This window comes from Xenopus tropicalis, chromosome 3, assembly GCF_000004195.4.
Source record: "Xenopus tropicalis strain Nigerian chromosome 3, UCB_Xtro_10.0, whole genome shotgun sequence".
NCBI lineage: Eukaryota > Metazoa > Chordata > Amphibia > Anura > Pipidae > Xenopus > Xenopus tropicalis.
In genome coordinates this window covers 15,788,608-15,811,654 of record NC_030679.2, presented here as the reverse complement: position 1 = coordinate 15,811,654, position 23,047 = coordinate 15,788,608, and the positions used below count along the sequence as shown (strand labels likewise).

General features: G+C 44.0%; 1 protein-coding gene across 3 annotated transcripts in view; it reads right to left on the bottom strand.

Moving 5' to 3' along the window:
- The window catches only part of sirt3.2 (sirtuin (silent mating type information regulation 2 homolog) 3, gene 2), a 31,373-nt gene extending 8,447 nt beyond the window's left edge, over window positions 1–22,926 (bottom strand). Inside the window, exon 1 of one of the 3 annotated variants that reach the window (XM_012958604.3) lies at window positions 22,877–22,926. The gene's annotated coding sequence lies outside the window, so the exon portion shown is untranslated. Of the gene's footprint in view, window positions 1–5,377; window positions 5,430–6,367; window positions 6,387–22,876 lie in introns of those variants that run through there. The other 2 variants (XM_031897650.1, NM_001127057.1) reach the window with 2 other exon arrangements.
- Window positions 22,927–23,047: the final 121 nt, after the last annotated feature.

Below are 23,047 nucleotides of genomic sequence, written 5' to 3'. Positions count from 1 at the left end.
TAGGCAACGGCTTATGTGATTTGGAAGGGGTCCAGGACCTTTTGAGAGTTAAACTGACTCTCTTTTCACACTTTTTCAAGAAACAAATGAAAAGTTTCATTTTAATTACACTGTTCCCATAATTCCATCAGTCAAAAAAGTGTTTCTCAGTAAAGTGTTTGTACAACTGTGTGTACCCAGTGTAATCACAATTACTGCCCCCAATCACTGTGCCCCAAGCTAGAGATGGGGATGACCTTTCCTTTGTAAACACACTAAGCAGCCAAATACAAAGTGCAGAAACCAACACTGTCACTAATAAAACTGCAGAGATGGAATGAGCCAGCCATGCAAGATCTCCCATGTACCGGTACTTATATCAGGCAGGGACTCTGGGAAGGGACCCTGGCTGAGGGTTAGCAAGAGATGGTGCCTATAGCAGCAGTGAGATCATAACCTCTGGGAAGGGACTGTGGCTGTGGGATAGCAGGTATATAAGGGAGAGATGGTGCCTATAGTAGCAGTGGAGGGATAATAGCCTCTGAAAAGGGATTGTGGCTGTGGGATAGCAGGCATAGTAGGGAGAGATGGTGCCTATAGTAGCAGTGGGATAATAGTCTCTGGGAAGGGACTGTGGCTGTGGGATAGCAGGTATAGTAGGGAGAGATGGTGCCTATAGTAGCAGTGGGATAATAGCCTCTGGGAAGGGACTGTGGCTGTGGGATAGCAGGTATAGTAGGGAGAGATGGTGCCTATAGTAGCAGTGGGGATAATAGCCTCTGGGAAGGGACTGGGGCTGTGGGATAGCAGGTATAGTAGGGAGAGATGGTGCCTATAGTAGCAGTGGGGATAATAGCCTCTGGGAAGGGACTGTGGCTGTGGGATAGCAGGCATAATAGGGAGAGATGGTGCCTATAGTAGCAGTGGGGATAATTGCCTCTGGGAAGGGACTGTGGCTGTGGGATAGCAGGTTTATTAGGGAAAGATGGTGCCTATAGTAGCAGTGGGGATAATAGCCTCTGGGAAGGGACTGTGGCTGTGGGGTTGCAGGTATAGTAGGGAGAGATGGTGCCTATAGTAGCAGTGGAATAATAGCCTCTGGGAAGGGACCGTGGCTGTGGGATAGCAGGTATAGTAGGGAGAGATGGTGCCTATAGTAGCAGTGGGGGGATAATAGCCTCTGGGAAGGGACTGTGGCTGTGGGATAGCAGGTATAGTAGGGAGAGATGGTGCCTATAGTAGCAGTGGGATAATAGCCTCTGGGAAGGGACTTGGGCTGTGGGATAGCAGGTATAGTAGGGAGAGATGGTACCTATAGTAGCAGTGGTGATAATAGCCTCTGGGAAGGGACTTGGGCTGTGGGATAGCAGGTATAGTGGGGAGAGATTGTGCCTATAGTAGCAGTGGGCTAATAGCCTCTGGGAAGGGACTGTGGCTGTGGGATAGCAGGTATAGTAGGGAGAGATGGTGCCTATAGTAGCAGTGGGATAATAGCCTCTGGGAAGGGACTTGGGCTGTGGGATAACAGGTATAGTAGGGAGAGATGGTACCTATAGTAGCAGTGGTGATAATAGCCTCTGGGAAGGGACTTGGGCTGTGGGATAGCAGGTATAGTAGGGAGAGATGGTGCCTATAGTAGCAGTGGGGATAATAGCCTCTGGGAAGGGACTGTGGCTGTGGGATAGCAGGTATAGTAGGGAGAGATGGTGCCTATAGTAGCAGTGGGGTGATAATAGCCTCTGGGAAAGAACTGTCGCTATGGGATAACAGGTATAGTAGGGAAAGATGGTGCCTATAGTAGCAGTGGGATAATAGCCTCTGGGAAGGGGCTGCCACATCATATTAAAACCATAAATGTCTGCACCTAGCATTCCAGACACTATCCCAACACATGGTGTTTACTTTCTGGACCAATAAACATCAGTCTCTTGCAGTTGCGCTCAAGCTGCCTACAAAAAGGGCAATGCTTCCCTCTACTGGTCCATTTGATAATTACAGGTATGCTATTGTTCCTAAGCTGAATTTCTGTATCCCATACAAGGGAAGGGACTGTGGCTGTGGGATTGCAGGTATATTAGGGAGAGATGGTGCCTATAGTAGCAGTGGGAAAAGACTGTGGCTGTGGGATAGCAGGTATAGTAGGGAGAGATGGTGCCTATAGTAGCAGTGGCGATAATAGCCTCTGGGAAGGGACTTGGGCTGTGGGATAGCAGGTATAGTAGGGAGAGATGGTGCCTATAGTAGCAGTGGGGGGATAATAGCCTCTGGGAAGGGACTGTCGCTGTGTGATAGCAGGTATAGTAGGGAGAGATGGTGCCTATAGAAGCAGTGGCGATAATAGCCTCTGGGAAGGGACTTGGGCTGTGGGATAGCAGGTATAGTAGGGAGAGATGGTGCCTATAGTAGCAGTGGGATAATAGCCTCTGGGAAGGGACTTGGGCTGTGGGATAGCAGGTATAGTAGGGAGAGATGGTGCCTATAGTAGCAGTGGGGATAATAGCCTCTGGGAAGGGACTGTGGCTGTGGGATAGCAGGTATAATAGGGAGAGATGGTGCCTATAGTAGCAGTGGGATAATAGCTTCTGGGAAGGGACTGTCAGGGCCGGATTTCTAAACCGGCCGCCCCTAGGCCGCCCCCAGTCGCACGCCCCCCTCCCCCCGAGTGCACATGCGCAAACAGGAGGGTTGCAGGTATAATAGGGAGAGATGGTGCCTATAGTAGCAGTGGGGATAATAGCCTCTGGGAAGGGACAGCAAGTATAATAGGGAGAGATGGTGCCTATAGTAGCAGTGGGATAATAGCCTCTGGGAAGGGACTGGGGCTGTGGGATAGCAGGTATAGTAGGGAGAGATGGTGCCTATAGTAGCAGTGGGGATAATAGCCTCTGGGAAGGGACTGTGGCTGTGGGATAGCAGGCATAATAGGGAGAGATGGTGCCTATAGTAGCAGTGGGATAATAGCCTCTGGGAAGGGACTGTCAGGGCCGGATTTCTAAACCGGCCGCCCCCAGTCGCACGCCCCCCTCCCCCCGAGTGCGCATGCGCGAACAGGAGGGTTCCGTGGTCGGCCAAAGTTGCTTACGGAGCAGTGGGGAGAAGTCCCCATTGCTCCGTATATGAGCAAAAATTTTAAAAGATTTTAGTGCGGCGGGGCGGCATGCCGCCCCCAGTTTTCTGCCGCCCTAGGCCCGGGCCTTTGTGGCCTCTCCACAAATCCGGGTCTGGGGACTGTGGCTGTGGGATAGCAGGTATAATAGGGAGAGATGGTGCCTATAGTAGCAGTGGGAAAATAGCCTCTGGGAAGGGACTGTGGCTGTGGGATAGCAGGTATAATAGGGAGAGATGGTGCCTATAGTAGCAGTGGGGATAATAGCCTCTGGGAAGGGACTGGGGGGCTGTGGGATAGCAGGTATAGTAGGGAGAGATGGTGCCTATAGTAGCAGTGGGGATAATAGCCTCTGGGAAGGGACTGTGGCTGTGGGATAGCAGGCATAATAGGGAGAGATGGTGCCTATAGTAGCAGTGGGATAATAGCCTCTGGGAAGGGACTGTGGCTGTGGAATAGCAGGTTTATTAGGGAAAGATGGTGACTATAGTAGCAGTGGGGATAATAGCCTCTGGGAAGGGACTGTGGCTGTGGGATAGAAGGTATAGTAGGGAAAGATGGTGCCTATAGTAGCAGTGGGGGGATAATAGCCTCTGGGAAAGGACTGTCACTGTGGGATAGCAGGTATAGTAGGGAGAGATGGTGCCTATAGTAGCAGTGGCGATAATAGCCTCTGGGAAGGGACTTGGGCTGTGGGATAGTAGGGAAAGATGGTACCTATAGTAGCAGTGGTGATAATAGCCTCTAGGAAGGGAATGTGGCTGTGGGATAGCAGGTATAGTAGGGAGAGATGGTACTTATAGTAGCAGTGGGATAATAGCCTCTGGGAAGGAACTGCCACATCATATTAGAACCATACACGTCTGCACCTAGCATTCCAGACACTATCCCAGCACATGGTGTTTACTTTCTGGACCAATAAACACCAGTCTCTTGCAGTTGCGCTCAAGCTGCCTACAAACAGGGGCAATGGTGCCCTCTACTGGTCCATTTGATAATTACAGATATGCTTCTGTTCCTAAGCTGAATTTCTGTATCCTATACAAGGGCAGCTCAATGACACCTAACAAGGGGCACTGCTGTCATGAGGGAGAACAGGACAAATGCCTCAGGCAGCAGCGCCCTGCAAGTTACCATTTTTCAAACGGAATTTCAAATGTTTGTGCTCTCTGCACTAGCAATGGGACCGCTCCCTTGACCTGCTCCAAAGCTCCTATGGGCAAGCGTGGGGAGCAGGAAGAGGCGTCATCAGAAGGCCCCAACACAGGGAGGGCAGGGGTGCCAAATCACTCCTGCAACCAACTTGCCCCTGTAAAATAAGACAAATACCTACACTATGCATGGAAAACATGCAGTTTAAATATATTCTGCAGCCTGCACTGTGTTACCTTTCACCACTCATGACTAGTAGTTGTCTACTTCCTGTGTTCTCTATAAATGGTTTCTACTTCCCCCCTGACACGCACAGTATCCTAACAATAAGCAGTTAATTTAGGTGCATGCTGCAGCCTGCACTGCTGGTTACCCATCACCACTAACGGCAGGTAGTTTGCCTATTATCATAGCTCATGAGGACAGTTTACTTCCTGTGTTCTCTATAAATGGTTTCTACTTCCTCCTGACACGCACAGTATCCTAACAATAAGCAGTTAATTTAGGTGCATGCTGCAGCCTGCGCTGCTGGTTACCCGTCACCACTCATGGCAGGTAATTTGCCTATTATCATAGCTTATCAGAACGGTCTACATCCTGTGTTCTCTATGAACAGTTTCCACTTCTCCCCAGACACACATGGTATCCTAACAATTAGCAGTTATTTTAGACGCATGCTGCAGACTGCGCTGTTTTCCATCAAGCTGTGAAATCCATGTGTGTTGTGAATTAGCCAAGGAGGATGTGAATATCCCATTAGGCTTGCTTTATATCCATAAAGTGTAGTAACATATCATTAATGAAACTTTAATTACTTTTTATATTAAAGTCTGATTCCTATTATTATTAATAATAACATGTATTTAAAAAACTCCAACATTTTCCATGGCGTAGTACAATTATTGGGTGCATACATTAGACATACAAACAACCAATACAAGAGGTAAAGAGGGCCCTGCACAGACTCACACAGCACAGAGGGTGGGGGCTCTCACTGACTGGGCCACCTGTGCGTGGGGGTTGCCATACAACTTGCACTCCTGGGGTGCAGGCAATTACATTCAAAGGAATTTTCTGTGCCAAGGCAGTGTCCTTTCACATATCTCACTGCACCCCTTTTAACCCTCAAGGACTACCTACCTCTGTGGGGGGAACAAACCATGAAACCTTTAACAGGAATGTAACAGCAGCATCTCCCAGTAACCTCTGATCAGTGCAGCCAAACTCACTGGGGCACAGACATATGATGTCATCACCGCCTACAGAAACCAACCAATTGTTTCAGGGAGGAAGAGCTATTTCCACCTTTTTAACCCCATCCTGACTAAGGCAAATAGCTGCAGGCTTACTTATACAGGGAATTATTATAATTTATAGAAGGGGTACGTTATCCCTTATAATACACGAGTCATAAAATATTAAGGGATTGTTGATTATAAAATATTAAGGAATTGTTGATTAAAAGAGTATTAGAAATCACTGAGTTGTTCTGTGACCATATAAAGGCACAAGGCTGCAGGCTGAGTTATACAGGGAATACTGAGTATCACTTATGTATTATAAGGGATAATGTACCCTCTACTGTAAATGATAAAGATATTAGAAGTCACTGAGGGGTACTGTGACCATATAAAGGCACAAGGCTGCAGGCTGAGTTATACAGGGAACTCTGAGTATCACTCATGTATTATAAGTGATAATGTACCCCATACTGTAAATGATAAGGATATTAGAAGTCACCGAAGGGTACTGTGCCCATATAAAGGCACAAGGCTGCAGGCTGAGTTATACAGGGAACTCTGAGTATCCCTCATGTATTATAAGGGATAATGTACCCCCTACTGTAAATGATAAGGATATTAGAAGTCACTGAGGGGTACTGTGACCATATAAAGGCACAAGGCTGCAGGCTGAGTTATAGAGGGAACTCTGAGTATCACTCATGTATTATAAGGAATAATGTACCCCCCTACTGTAAATTATATAAATACTGGAAGTGACAGAGGGGTTTCGTGACACATGGGTGGATTTTTATTAAGACTAGTAAAGGCTAAGCCTTCCCAAACCTGGCTGATAGAAAAAGAATAAAGAGAAGGGGAAAAAACAGAAAAAAAGAAAAGCTTTACTTACTGTGTTTTATCAAGTTGTGAGTCCCGGTACAGCTACAAGAGGATTGGCTAGACAGGAGGAAGAAATTTGAGCTCTCCTTCAGCAAAGCCAATCCCCTAGTGGCAGGACCTGGACTTACACTGTGAGGGAAAAAGCTGTAAAATCGTATAACTAGATCGCCCCCCCCACCCCCCGACATATTTTTGTGCGTAATTGCACTGGTGCGAGTGTCTGGGTGCACCCTTCACACCCCCAGTAGTTTCGCCACTGCCTGCTGCCATGATTAATCAACAGCTCCAGGTTATATATATCAGGTCCAGCACCCAGGTACCTTATTTATTTACTCTTGGACTTTGTTTTAATTCCATTCTACCCCTTTCCCCAAACCCAAACCCTCCACTTCATGTACTTCCAGGTTTCATCCTTCAGCCCCAAACTACACACCTCAATATCCTTAGACAGGTAAAGGCATTAAGTGGCTTATCTCTGAGAATAATGGAAGTTTAAGGACTGTGACAGATGGGGAGATTAGTCGCCGCGCGACAAATCTCCCTTGTCGCGGGCAACTAATCTACCCGAAATGCCATTCCACTAGCTAGAATGTAAATCGCCGGTGGGATGGAAGGAAAATTCAGCGATTCCGGCGCTGCGTATGCCATCCCACCGGCGATTTACATTCTAGGTGGTGGGATGGCATTTCGGGGACATTAGTCGCTCGCGCAAGGGAAATTTGTTGGGCGGCGACTAATCTCCCCGTCTGTCACAGCCCTAAAGGGGTAACTGAAGCTACACCATGTTTGGTCCTTGCAAGGTAGATAATTAGATTTCCAGTTTTCCCTTTGTTGTCACTGTTCTCAAAGCAGCAGCAGTCTATAATGCAGTAGGTCAAGCGAGAGTCAAAGAAATTTCATTTATTTAAACTGGGGAACTAAAGGTGGCCATACACGTTAAGATCCGCTCGCTGGGCGAGATTGTCAAGTGAGCGGATCTTCTCCCGATATCCCGAACTACGGGTGGGCAATATCAGGTGAATTGAGGCTAATTCGGTAGTTTGGCCCTGGGGCCAAAGGATCAAATTAGAACGCCAGTAATAGGCACGGTAATAGGCACAGCCGATGTGGTCCCCGGTCTGACTAAATTTTTTAACCTGCCTGATCAATATTTGCCCGATTTCAGGCCAGATGTCGGTCGGGCAGGCCCGTCGTTTGTGCCCCTACACGGGCCAATAAGCTGCCGAATTGGTCTAAGGGACCGATATCAGCAGCTATAATTGGCCCGTGTACTGCCACCTTAAGGGTGAAGACACAAGGAGCTATTGTCATGGCTACTAAACTCCAGAAAATTCCCTGCCATCATGTGTCTTCACCCTAATAGAGGGTCATCATAAAAACCTGAACAGCTTTTACTCACCTACTTGCCAAAGATATTAAATACTAGACTCTAGAGTGTTAGCTATCAGGGACATAACACAGTACAACACAGTAATTTCTCTTTCTTCTATAACAAGCCATGTGTTTACGGGACATAACCAGAGAAGTAAGATCAAAACATCCTGGCAAGGAATGGGTTAAGTAGTCTCCCAAAGCACAAAAATCACCCTCTGCCCATATAAAGCACAAGGCTGCAGGTGAAGTTATACAGGAAATATGAATATCACCCATTTATTATAAGGGATAATGTACCCCCTACTGTGCATTATAAGGATATTAGAAGTCATTGAGGGGTTCTGTAACCATATCAAGGCACAAGGCTGCTGGGTGAGTTGTAGTTTAAAAACAACTTGGGGCTGATAGAAATGATGATAATTTTTTTCTGTTTGAACTGTTTGTAGGCCATGGAAAGAATGACATGCACTTACATCAGAGCACAGATATCTAAGTAGGAAACAAGGAAAGGGAAGTAACCTTTCTGCTCCACACTGCCAGAAACAGCACAGTTTGTACCTACAGTGCACTTCCAGCTCTGACAAGGTACCAATTTTAAAGGATGTTACTAATTATTTTTTTTCTATATTTTATATTGGGCCACATATTTCTGAAGCACTTCGCAGAGATTATACAGTACATCATTTACACTGGTCTCTGCCAGGGTCGGAGTGAAGGGTGCAGGGGCCCTGCAGGTGCCCCCATCGGCCGCACCCCCCGCACCCTCTAAACTTCCCCACCGCAGGGGCCCTCCACCCAACATCCTCCCCTGAGCGTGCATATGTTTAATGCACCAGGGAAGGAACGGTCGGACAGGGGAGCGCTGGCAAGGGTCAGGTCTGGGCCACCGGGATTTTTCCCGGTGTCCCGGCGGCCCAGTCCGATCCTGGTCCCTGCCCAATGGATTTACATTCTAAGGTCGACATTGATAGACATTCCCATCAGTCCCTGCCCCAGTGGAGCTTATAATCTAAGATCCCTATCCCATTCATGCCCAGAGGGAATTTTTTTTTTTTTTTTAAATCAGGAGTCAATGAACCTTAATGTATGTTTTTGGTGTGGAAGGAAGCTCACACATACAACATATGAACTCCTTGCAGATAGTGCCCAAACCAGAATCAAACTCAAGGATTTAATATAATATGGCCCTTAAAAATATCTTTAGTCAGGGCCTAGGCTCACAGCTTTGAAGAAGTTGGACAGCACTGCCTTAAATTGTTTTTTGGGCGACTAATCTCCCCGATATGCCATCCCACCGGCAATTTACATTCTAGCCGGTGGGATGGCATATTGGGGAGATTAGTCACACGCAACAAGGGAGATTTGTTGCGTGGCAACTAATCGCCCCGTCTGTTACAGCCCTAAAGGTGGCCATACATGGGCCGATTGTAGCTGCCGATATCGTTGATACGGTCCCCGAACTGACTGCCTCATTACCGCCATATATAATTGCATAATTGCCGCCATTATATCATTAGCCTACATGTTCCCCGATATCGCCCACCTGTAGGTCACTTGGCGACATGAATCTTCACGTGTATGGGCACCTTTAATTCACCAGAACAGCACACAACAGACACGTATATATCTGATTACAAGATTAGCCTCCCCCTTACTAGTAGGTTATAATGTGTAGAAGGGTTTTCTTACTGCCTGGTCAGAAGAATAAATAGGCTTATCTCCTTAATCGCTTGAGTAAGACAAAGAGAAAGAGGTGGCCAGACAAGCCTTGATTTGGCCAGGCAACCTGTGGCTAATTTGGACCATACTGTCTAACCAACTGGGTATAAATAACAGCTCAGGGTGAAGGGCAGGGGCAATTTTGACAACCTGGGATCCTACCAAATTTCAATCAGTCGTTGTCAGACCATAAACAGAGCCATTGTACACTAAAGTTCCTCCTCTCTTCCATACAGATATGCTGGTTTGGGCCTTTATACCAAATGAATGGAACAATGTTTTTCTACCACTCCTGCAGGTTGCCAAATTATACAATACCACGCCATCAAGAACATGGCTGATCAGTCACTAAAGTGTCAGTGTAAAGGGTGAGTGTAATAGCATGTGAGAGAAGAGGTTACCCCGGGTGGTCTTATGCAGGAATACTCTCATGGGAAAATATATTTTTACTGCTGCGCTGCAAGTTGGAGTGATATTACCCCCCTCCCAGCAGCTGATCAGCAGATCAATGGGAAAGTAGCAAGATAGGAGCTCCTAGTAGATAGCAGAATAGCAATCAGTAGTAAGAGATCCAAATCCGGTTGGGACTCCTCCAGTTACATGGGAGTAGGAGAAAAAATAGGTTATCTGAAAGCAGTACGAATTTTTGCCAATTAAAAGCACAATTGGAAAAAATTCATACTAACCACGATAATTTCTGATGCGTGTTAATTGCACAAAAATTTGTATCGTGGTCGTACGAAAATATTGTGGTGCGATCCGAAAGTTATGAAATTTTCGTATCCGAACAATCGTAAATGGCGGGAAAACCTTTCTGACTTTGAACCTTCAGTGTATGATTTTGGTAGCCTCCCATAGGACTCAATGGCACTTCTGCAGCTCCAACCTGGCCCAAGGAAAGTCACGATAACGAAGCTTAAATGAATCCGAACCTTTCGTAGTCATTATGACAAATACGATTTTCTCACACAAATTGACGTAAAGCACGAAAACGTTGCGTAATTTAATGAAAATATCTCAGAAATTACACAAAGTTAAAAAAAATCCAAATTTTTCTCATTCGTACTTTAATGAATGGGCCCCTCAATGTGTAGCGCTGGCTCCTTCTGAAAGCACAATGCACTGAGATGGCGCCTACACACCAATATTACAGCTAAAAATACATCTGTTGGTTCAAGAATAAAATTTTAAATGGTAGAGTGAATATTTGCTATGTAAATAGTGTAATTTAGAAATAAAAAGGACACCATAAAAATCATGACAGTGTCCCTTTGAGGCTTACTGTTTTCTGGGACATCCCTCTCCCATGTGCATTAGTTGCAAGCCCTGCAGCACTGAGCTTTAGTGGATTCTGGCTGCACCAATGCAAGTCCACCATGGGAGCGGTCCCCACTGCAAACACACCCTTAATTCCCCTAGTAGTTTCACCTCTGATCTTATGTGATAGAACTAGCTCTAGTTAGGTGCAACCATCATGAGTGCCCTATTTGGATTGGGTCCTGTGGGCAAGGTAGATTGAACGTGTACTGCTCTAACACTGTGTCCTTAAATAAGTTTACTGTGTGTACAGAATATTATTTTTCTGCATATTTTCCGTTGCCATATTGCTTGGCTAAGCTGAGGCATTCTCTATGACTCCATAAAAAAAAAAGTGACACCCTTTGTCCTGCTTGCTCAGTACACAGGGGTAGGAGGCCTTGCTGGGCTGTAATTGCAGGCACTAATACCAACAATAGCTGTGAGTTGTACAACCCTGGGCTGTGTGTGTACAAATATAAATACAGTAAATGTGCAAAAGGGACTTACGTGTAGTAAATCAGCTGACCACAGAATATAAATCCCCATAAAGACATCCTCTCAACATTAGCTTGAACAGCACTAAACAGATCTATATATATATATTTATATGTCATGTTACAGGAGCAAAAGGTGCCAGGTGGACTGTCTGCAGAAGTCTGTGACGTAAACTAAATAAAACAACACAAAATGCAAATCATTTAAGTGGAGGACTTGATAAGATTGTGAACATGACCTGAGATATTGCTGCTGTATCCACCATATTAATAGAGTAAAGTTCATATAGTACATCCATCTCAATCCCTAACTGATCCCATCCTTAAGGGCAATAGAAGATGCCACCGTGGGCATCTAACCTCCTCGAAATGTAAGTTGCTATCATGTGTTATTTACAGGACCAGACAACAACCCTACTCTCAGACATGGGACTAGCTACAGTTTACAGGACATTATAATACAGCATTTTCAAAATCATAACAATAGAAAAAGTTCTAAATCTGCCATGCAAAGTAAAATAAGGCCTTTAAGTTGCAGATTTAGACCCCCTCCCTCTCTAGACTGCTAAAATAAATACCTACGAGTTCTCTGTTTATTATTTGCATCTGAATTTGCATAGATTCCTTATCAGCGGAAAGGCTGTTATTGTAACTCACATGCTGTAAAGTATTTTATGTATCGTCCAGCCATAACTCTCCAGTTAAATTGCATCTCCCAGCACATGCATGTTGTTAGTTTCTAGTAAAAAGGGGGGGTCTATGAAAGGGATAGTTTGCCTTAGAATTACACTTTAATATGATGCAGACAACTGTATCCTAAGACAATTAGTGGTTTGTCTAAACTTGTTATACATTTGGTGGTTTTTAAAAATATGAACTTATTTGTTCTGCAGCTCCAAGGGTTGGCAACCCAACTGTGTTATTATTGTAAGACCCCAGTATCTTATAAATTCATGTAAAGTTCTGAGTAACCTGTTATATTGATGATACTACAATACAGTGCTGCGTACATACGTAGACCTATATACAGTAAATAAAACTATACATACATACATACATGCGTAATTGTATTTTAAAGGTAAATTACTTCCCCTTTAAATCCATATAGGAGTCAATAGATACAATTGCCAGTCATTATAAAGCAGCTAGTAAACTCCCTTTGTTATATTTGTTCTGCATATGCTTCTCCCTAGTCAAAGATCCATATCTTTAGCTGACTTCCTGCTTCTCCCAATGTAGGTTCCTCAGCCCTATATACAACCTTTCTCCTCCCAACCAGTAGAACTCTATCCAGACAGACCAGGGATTAGTTAAGGGTAGCGTAAAAATACACTTGTAACAGTTAATTAAATAAGGGGGAAGGGAGAGAGACTACACTGCTGCCTCAATCTGTACCAACCCATGTGCATTTGCTGTTATAATACTTGCCCTTTAGATCCTCTGTACAACTGAGTTAGTGTTACTTACAGTATATGCTGTTTTTATAGAATTGAGCCATGTGTTGTTTAATGTGGAATAAATGTAGATTTAATGTCTGATGTCTGGCTAATCAACTGCATAAGAGGCCAAACAAAAGGTCATACAGTTTGGTTGGACATTAATTGTATGAAAAATTGGTGTGTCTATGTGGCACACATTACTAGATACAAAAGAGGTCATCTCCCCCCACACCTAATACTTCTCATGTAGCTTCCAAGGGGTGAGAATGGGATTTGAGGGTATTAAAAGGGAACCCCCCAGTGAGTAGCTAAGGAGTAATTCCTGGGGAACTCTTAACCACACTGTGAGGGTGAATAATTAATAGTGTCAGTTGTACTGGATAAATAAAATGTGAAAGTAGGCTCTCTAAGCGATGTCTGGCTCATGAATTTGGTGGGACTCAGAATCCTGGGAGATGTCATGGCCCTCACTAACTTGCTAGAGGAGTGGGCACCTATCAGCTCTGGGATTCAAAATAGGCCCTGTCATTTCAAATACACAGAGACCCAAACAACCCCCCACCATGGCACCTATGGCATCTTACAGCAAGGCATTTGCCAGAATTTACAAATTGCCAGTCTGGGCCTATTCCTTTCACAGGACAGCATACACTGTATGTCACTAAGGTAGGTGTCCCACAGTAAAAACCTAAAAATGCTACTTTAATCTAGGAGCTCATATGCACACCCTGTACTTGCCAGCGAATTGGGCAGGCTTTTATGGTCTCTGTCTGTCTACTTTTCCCTTGACACTTCTACTGCTTTAATTTCTGAAGAAATTCTGAAATCATCTAGTCAAGTATAAAATTTTGTATTGTTCTCAGGTCATTTCTAGACAATTTCTGTAGAAACATATATTTCTGATTCATTCTTCAAGCCACACAATAGGTTGTTTATGCTGGAGACTATAGGTGGCTCTTTACGATAAACAATGCCAACAGTGGTATTTTAATCTCACAGTGGTTAGGCAGTTTTTCCACTGGTTCTGTCTTCTTGTCATGCCCACTTTAAGCTCAACCTTTTGACACCAACTGATTTATCCTTTTATATAAACTTTTATACAGAACAGGACATAAATCTTCCTTCTTTAGCATAGCTGTGGTGGCTACCAATAGCCAATCATCTTGGACCACTGTTGATTAGGGCGGCATACAAGGGTGAAGCCATAGATCAGAGACGGACTGAAGTAATTTGGCCCACCGGAAACTGAGTCTCTAGGCTCCCCCCAGGCCTGCCTGTTTTAGGCAGTGCCAGGCATACCTTTTTTAGAATCTCATCTTAACCCCCTGAATCATCGGTTACTAACAGTATACACTGAAATATACAAGCTCATATTTATTTTATTAGTGTATTAGACAAAGAGAACATTAACTGGCCAATATTTCTTAGTGTCTGTATAATTAGGCAGCAAATTTAATTATCATTTCCTTCTGGTTACAGAATGCTTTCCTGTTAAGTGTCAGAGGAGAACTTATTTATATAATGATATGTTTTGCATTCCAGGTTGATTGCTCAGCATTTAAAGGAGAAGGAAAGGCATTCTGGCATTTTATTTCCAATAGAGTAGTCACAATAGTCACACTTTACCATACCTGAGTAAACAGTCATTGAATCCCTATTTTTGTTTGAGATAGCAGCTGCCATTTTATCTTGGTCTGACTTCCAGGCAGCAGCTTACAGGCATGGAACAGCTTTCATCTCAGATTGCACAGCAAAGATGGGAGGGGAAAGAACAGAAGGGAGGGGGGAAGAATCAAACTGAGCAGACTCATGCCGTGCCCTGAAGGATTTTTCTGAAAGAAGGAAGTGTGACACAAAAGATCATGCATACAGAATAGAAGGAAAGAAATGTGGTGTTTCTTTTCACTGAGGACTCAGAGCAGCAGTTATGGCTGTATTTACATAGACCTATCTGATAAAGCTTACTTAGTGTTTACCTTTCATTCTCTTTGTCACTTGATCAGGATGATGCAGACTTGATCAGGATTATGCAGACTTGAGACAAGAGATCAGCAATGAAGCAATTGTATGAGGCATAAAGCTGTTACTATTGCTTGGATGTTGTTGATTGAGGTCTGCTTACTTCATGCAGTCTAAATGTAATATATTCTTACATTGCTAAAGAAACTTAAATAGGATATCAAGAACTATAGTTTAGTTTCAGAAAACTTGTGAATGCTACTACTGGTGGCACGATGGCTCAGTGGTCAGCACGGATATGTTGCAATTCTGAGTTCCACTGCACCCTTGGAACTGTCTGCAAGGAGTTGGAAGGTTAGATTGTAAGCAGCACTAAAGGAGGGAATGATGCTTCTTTAAGAGCTTACTAAATATAATGGAGCTATATAAACAGTATAATTGTACGTAAAACTGGCTGAAGGATATAGTACAAAGAGTGGTGGTAAATGGAACATTTTCTAATTGGACTAGTGTTGTTAGTGGAGTACCGTAGGGGTCAGTCCTTGGTCCTTTGCTTTTTAACTTGTTTATTAATGACCTGGAGGTGGGCATAGAGAGTACTGTTTCTATTTTTGCTGACGACACTAAATTGTGCAAAACTATAAGTTCCATGCAGGATGCTGCTGCTTTGCAGAGTGATATGATTAAATTGGTAAACTGAGCAGCAAACTGGAAAATGAGGTTCAATGTGGACAAGTGCAACGTTATGCACTTTGGTCGCCAGCGAAAAATCTCCCTGTTCACAGGCGACTAATCTCCCTGTTCACGGGCGACTAATCTCCCTGAAATGCCATCCCACCGGCGAAAATGTAAATCGCCGAAGCTTCTGTGATTTCTAATCTCCCCATGTGCCAGACCCCTTAGAGGGGCCTGGATGAGTTCTTGAACAAGCATAATATTCAAGGCTATTGTGATGCTAAAATTTACAGTTAGTATTAATGGTTGTATATATAGTTATGTATGTGTTGGTATAGATTGGTAAGTATAGGTTGTGTGTGCTGGGTTTACTTGGAAAGGTTGATGGACTCTGGGTCTTTTTTCAACCCTATATAACTATGTAACTATATTTGGGCATATTCTTGGCAATACTTATCTATAGCAGTGGTTCGTAAACTGTGGCACTTGTCCCCCAGTTCAGTTGAAGTCTGAGCCCAGCTTGAAGGCAACATTAGTGGCATTTTATTCATGAAAACACAGGTGCAAACTGACATGGTTTTCACCCTTTGAACCCTACTATGCATGGAATATATAAAGGGCTGGGTCTTTACGTTCCACAATGGTGGAATACAGCTGCTGTCCAATACCAATAAAAACTCACTTTTCCCTCTGGAGCTCTGTAGAAGGGTAACATTAAAAAGTGTTATGTTATTGGAGGAATTGCCTGTATTCAGCATTGATGAGGTCCCATCCAGCTGTAACCACCCTTATGGGCTTTCCTGCTTTACATTAAGTATATATTTTTGAGACATAATCTGCTCTGTATGTCTGCACCCGGGACAACCCACTCCTCTATAATGCAGACATAGAACTTAGCGTCTGCCTTTTGATAAGCCCCGTCTGGCAGTAGCCTGACAAATCCCAAATAATACCAGTATTAATGAGTCTTATGTCCCAAGCTTCCAAATATCATCTCCTTTTCCTCCTTTCATGTTTGGTTTCTCTCTTTTACACCCACAGATATGTGCCCTGGGTTTTGGTGGAACCTTCCCATGGGTGGCATAAAGCCTTCTGTTTCTTTTAGCTGAAAGATCTGGTCCGGTAGTGTAGGAGAGTGTAATCTGCTCTAGTGGACTCCAGGGTCAGAGACAAAGGGCAGGTAAGTATGGGGGGCCATATGGCCCCAAGCAACTCTGGTTTAGCTACTGCAGTTAATATCTCACTGCAATAACATTTAAGCCTGTCACCAGGAATGTATGCACCCTTTTCACTGACGTTCATGTGATATAATGATATAGAAAAGTATTATGTAACAACTAAACAGCTATTATACATTCATCACTCCATTTGTTTATGCAATGTTTAAAAAGTCTTGAGCAATGTATTCAAATCAAGTCAGAGTTATTTTCTAAGGAACTGAACAAAATGAATTATGAAAAAAGTAAAAAAAAAACAAAAAAACTATAAGGCAGTTTGGTATTTATTGCAATACATTTAATTTACTCAGTAAGGCAAAGTGAAGGTGGCCATACATACATTCACTCGTTTGTATAGGTTGCCAAACGAGCAAATCTTTCCCCAGATATGCCCATCTTGCAATATTGGGTAATTGCTAATGCAATCGTTTGGCCCTTGGGCAAAAGGATCGCATTACAATAAAGGGCCTCGATCCAACAAGAAAATCAAGCCTGCCCAATTGACATCTGGGCAATTTTTGCCCAGATATCCGTCGAGAGGCCTGTGGAGGGCCCCATACACGGGCAGATAAGATGCTGAATCAGTTTGAAGGACCCAAAGTGGCAGGTTAAATATGCCTGTGTATGGACACCTTTATACCTCTTGCTTTCACCCTGATAGCAGTTGCTTTTCCATGGTCTTATTGGGATGGATCTAAATGCCCTTTTATGCGTGCAGGGATGGACATTCCATTATTCTTGAGTGGACCATGCTATTTGAAAATGCCCTGTATGCAGGGATAACCCCTTTTCTAAAATTACTAATACTAATACAATTATACAATAACTGTCAAGGTGACAACTGTGTGCCATCAACCTAACAACTAAGCATTATGGGTACAGGCATAAATACTCCTAAGGATTAGAAACTGTGTATTAGTGTCAGTAGGTAATATTGCCTTTGTATATAGTGGTGCATCACTGCTTATCAATAGAACCTGATAAAAATTTTATTAAAACCTTATTCATTTTTTTTTATTTAATTTTTATATTGAAGCCCCCTGGCCAAAGTCAAGTTTCATAACCTGTCCCATTCTTCAAGAACAGATGATATTGAATCATCGCCTGTGAGTTCTACCCGAAGGCACGGGCTCCGATGCTCATGTGTCCAAGGCATGCAGCAATGAACAGCATGGGTGGGTAGGTCCACCTTTACCGAAGCTAGGGTGAGCCCCACCAGGTCATTGGACACCTCTTTGCTTTGCAGCAAGGGGGAGTCCGCGTAAGTCTTGGCCTGGGGTAAAGCCTAAAGGACTATGACACCCATCCAGGGTGCACAAATCAAACAAAAAAGGTGCTGAAGTATGCGGGTGCAATGCCATTGATTGACAGATAATATTAAATCATTGCGAGTCCAACCCGAAAACGAAACGAAGATCTTATACGCACACCCTTAACTCTCCTAAAAAATTTGCGCTCGGTGCTCACTGCACCCTCCCAAAATATCCAGATAGAAGAAAGCAATGGCACTCAGGAGCTACAAACGGGACTAGCCCTTTAGATACTTTATTACGGAAGTGCAACGTTTCGGGGCAAAACAACCCCTTTGTCAACCCGAAGGCATGGGCTCTGATGCTCATGTGTCCAAGGCTTTTGCCAATGAACAGCATGTGTGGGCAAAGTAGCTAGGGTGAGACCCACCAGGTCTTGGCCTAGGGTCAAGCCCAGAGGACTATGACACCTATCCAGGGTGCACAAATTAAACACAAAAAGGGTGCTGAAGTGTGCGGGTGCAATGCTATTAATTGCATTGGTAAGGCAATGGTTGGGCAAAAGAAGTGAAGCATGATTAGGCAGGAGAGCATGTGCGAAGCCCCCAACAAAAAATAAGCCAGCAGCTCTTCCCTAATGGGAACACAGCTCCTCCACTTTCATCAAGCTTTCGTCTGACAACCTAAAGGCCAGAGGAACAAATGATTCTCATTTCAATACTACACTTGATCTTAGCCAAAAGGCTGACAAGCCATTGATTGCCAGATACTACACTTGATTTTAGCCAAAATATTAATACTGTATCAGCCAGGCTGCTATTTGATTGGGAAAGTGCAAACAAGGTATTACAGGACTGTCTCCTTACTGATAGGCCACTGTATGGTCAGGGAGATTATAAGGAATTAGGCTGGGTGTGCTCCAACTGTGTAAATAGCTAAAACAAGCGCATAAATCTCTCATTAGCTCCTGTATTTAGTCCGGGTGCTGAAGCATACATGCAGGAACAATATGCAAATATATGATGGTGTACTTCAAAGCTAGGGGGTAACAGGAGTGTGACAGAGGCCACTCCATGTTTTCCCTGTTCTATAATATGTGCAAAGGCCCACCACCCAGGGGGCCCAGGTGACCACTGTGCCCCATGGGGGTGGGCCCTGCTAACTTTCTAGTATGATGTCCCATAATTCAGTGTAAAGACACACCATCATTTTTACTGGAACCATGGCACCCTTCTTTCCCTACCTCCTGCATGCATTATAAATGGCACCAGGGATAAGAAGGTAAACCTTTCCTTGTGTTTCTATATCCATCATTAGTTTGTTATAGGCCTGGACTGGCAATCTGTGGATTCTGGCAAATGGGGCAAGTGGGGGCGACACCCTCTACCCATCCTTTAACCACTGAGATCTGCAAGTTAGGAAAAATCATAGGACGCAGGCTGCAACAGGGCCCTTTTCTTACTGCCTGCAATAGAGTTGGTCTGTGCCCCTGGATGTTGCCCTGGATGTTTCTATCCAGTGCAAGGTGAACATGGCAGCCATTCCCCTGCGCAGAAGTGCTCTGTGCACGAACACTAATTCATGCAATCTTGTGCTTAGGGTTGCCACAAGGCCTGGACGGTAAAACTGGTGCTTGATCCCAATGATATCAATAGGGAAACAAGACAAATATATAGAAAGGCCTGCATTTCTTTCCAGCAAAGGTGGCAACCTTACTTGTGCCACTTAGTGCTCTTGTACTTCTGCCCAGAGGAATCGTAAATTACCATTACAACGATCATTAGCTGAACATATCTGGTTTGATATGTTAGGCTAATGCCAGACGAGGCGTAGGGCGGATATTTTCTGCAAGCGGAAAAGCGCTTGCTGAAAATTCCGCCCTACGCCTCCTACATGTGCATGCACCTGAATGAATGAGATACACTCGGGTGCAAATATCCGCCCTACACCTTGTCTGGCATTAGCCTTATGGCTGATGCCACACGAGGCGTAGGGCTGATATTTTCGGCAAGCGGAAAAACGCTTGGCGAAAATTCAGCCCTACACCTGCTACTTGTGCCTGCACCCGAATGAATGGCACATGTAGCTGATATACGCATGAAAACACGAGAGAATGCAAATTCCATTCATTCGGGTGCAGGCACAAGTAGCAGACGTAGGGCTGAATTTTCGCCAATCGTTTTTCCGCTTGCCGAAAATATCAGCCCTACGCCACATGTGGCATCAGCCTAAATGTGAGCCCCAAGATTAAAGGCAACATTTCAGGTGCTCTAAAAATTGTTTTTTTTAATATGATTATTATATTTACCTTTTTATTTATATAGACCTAGGCCCACTATCTTTTGCAGGCACTATTGTAATCATAGGGAAGGTGTAGGTCTTTGTTCTCTAATCTGGAGGTCACAGACCTGCATCTATGGGCACTAAGCAAGGGGCCTGGTATAAAGTGCAAAAAAAGTGGGGGTTTGCAACTATTTTTACATTTTGCCACCTGCCCTATAAGTTACACATAAGTCCTCCAGTTTATAGAGGACAGACGTTTCCCTGCAGAGCTGTTTAGATACCTCATCATAGAACATCCAGGAGTATTTAAGAGGTCCAAAGGTGGCATCAGACCCCCAAAAAAGTGCTTGTGCAAGTACTGACATAGACTGACTCCTTTTCAAATAAATAGTAAGTTAAAGAGGAACCAAACTTTAAGGGTAAACAACAGAGAGGCTGAAGGCAGCACTCCCCTTAATCAGGATAAGGTTGCTACCTGGCTGGTAAAAATATTTTTATGTTTTTAAGAAGAAAATCATAAAAATATAGAAAGGCCAATATTTTTTCCCCAGAAAAGGTGGCAACCATAGTCAGGATGCAGTTGGTGCAGCAAAGGGTTGTTGTCAAATGTCAGCACTCTTGTGGGACTAATACCATAAGGGAGGTGACACACGGAGAGATTAGTTGCCTGCTATAAATCTTTGTTACCCCGGGCGACAAATCCCCACCGTGTGCCGCCTCCCTAAAGCATCGCCCCTGCCTGGAAGGGATAGAATGGGGGTCCCCAAACTTTTGTACCCGTAAACCACATTCAAAAGATAAATAGGGTTGAGGAGCAACACAAGCATAGTACTGTTTAGGAGTACTTTGGGTTTTTATGCAACCAAAACTTGCCTCCAAGTCAGGAATTCAAAAATAAGCACCTCCTTTAAGGCCACTGGGAGCAACATTCAAGGGATTGGTGAGCAACATGTTGCCCCTGAGCCACTGGTTGGGCTAGAAGCTTCACTGAAAGTGCTTCGTAGTTACAGCCTTTAGAGTGACAGAACAGAGTAGAAGGGGCAGACCTTATGCTAATGCAGTCAGTAACCTGGATTTAAGATTAGATTTAAGCCTCTGTCATCCAAATTGGATAATAACAGTACATTGGCAAAAGGTGTTTGTGTAGGACCTTCCCCCCTTTTGTGGTAACTAAAGAGACAAGCAAACCGTGTGACTGTTGGGGGGTCCTGAAGGTACATGGGTCCTAGTGGTGCAGTGTCTGATATGCAGTTTCAATATATGATTATAAACACAATGCCCCCTTAATGTCTTAAGGTGGCCATACACGTTAAGATCCGCTCGCTATATCGGGTGAATTTAGGCTAATTTGGTCGTTTGGCTCTGGGGCCGAACGATGGAATTAGAACGCCGCTAATAGGAGCAGTCAGTTCGGGGACCACATCAACGAGCTGATGTGGTCCCCGATCCGACTAAATTTTTTAACCTGCCCGATCGATGCGATATCTGCCCAATTTCAGCCCAGATGTCAGTCTGGCAGAATCGGTCTAAGGTACCGATATCGGCAGCTACAATTGGCCCGTGTATGGCCATCTTTAGTGGGGCTTTAGAATGATCTGGGGCCCAGTAACTTTGTAACTCAACTGCCTGTAGAGGTATCTACAGAAAAGCGTAATTAATGAGGCCATACACTGAGAAACATTCATTTGTTCCACAAGCTTCCAGCTAATAAGACAATCCATTCAGAGAAATAATGTACTTTAATAGAAATTAAGGGAAAAAAATGTAGGTGCATACTCAGTTTTTTTTCAATGGTCTTCAAATATTTTGAATTCTGGGAAACTTGTTACAAATTTCTACTGGAAAATTACTCTGCTCTAAAGAGCCTAAGAGCAAGGGAAAATTACATTAGCCTATTTGTGTTAAGGTGGCCACATAATTCCAGATCCTCTAGTTTGGCAAGTAATGACTGGATGTGCAGGGCCAAATTGGGCTAATATAATTGTTTGCCTTGGGGCCAACGATCGTTCCATACAATGGGGCCTATGATGTCCACTAGACAAAGACCACATCAACATACCCCCATCTGACAGGATTTTCAAAATTGCCTGATGGCCAATTTTCATTCAGACAAATCTAAGCAGGTAAATAAGCTGCAGACTCTGGAGAAACCCACGTATTACCAACTTTAAGGTGGCCATACACCTTTCAATTACAATCTTTTCTAAGACAATTAGTCACAGAAAAGGTCACCCCCACCATCCACTGACGTTCAGACAAATTTGCGCCACATTTGGGGCTCTAAGAGCAATGATTTTGCCTTACCCTTGAAAACTGGGCCCCTTTAAGTTAAGCATGGGAATAATTCACTCTTTATGAAAATATTATACAAAACACTTAAGGAGAGATTAACTTAAGTTTCTGTTTAGATTCAAATAAAAATCTTGATTTATCCCAAAATGCAACTATTTTCTAAGGAAGAGCACTAGGGCCACCAAAAAAAAATTCTGGTGAATTATGACTTTTAAACTCATAATTATGACTTTAAAAAGTTGCCTGCGATATTTGTTTGTTTTTTTTGTGGCCCTAGTACTCTTCCGTAATTTTCCCTATTGATGTTGTTGTCAAACACAGGGAAAAATTATTTTTCTCGCAATTTTTCCAACACTCATGGAAAACCCTTATTTCCCATTGCCAATTGTGTCATTCTGTTCATGCAAGTTTGCCATAATTCTAACAATTTGTTAATTTGAAAACCTGCCAACCAGTTTTAGGGTGGCGTTCCCCTTTTAGAATCACTGTAAGAGCGCAAAACAGAGGGACTTTGTTACCTGGCAACGGCGCCATCTTGCCAGCGCGCAGCTAACACCTCAGCTAACGGTGTTTCTGGAACATCTGGGCACCTTCCACGTCACTCTCCATCCCTCCGCACCCATTGGAGGAGCGGTGCTCTGAGCTGATTGGCTGGGCTGGAGGAATGCGTCAAGCGCCACGTCTGCAAG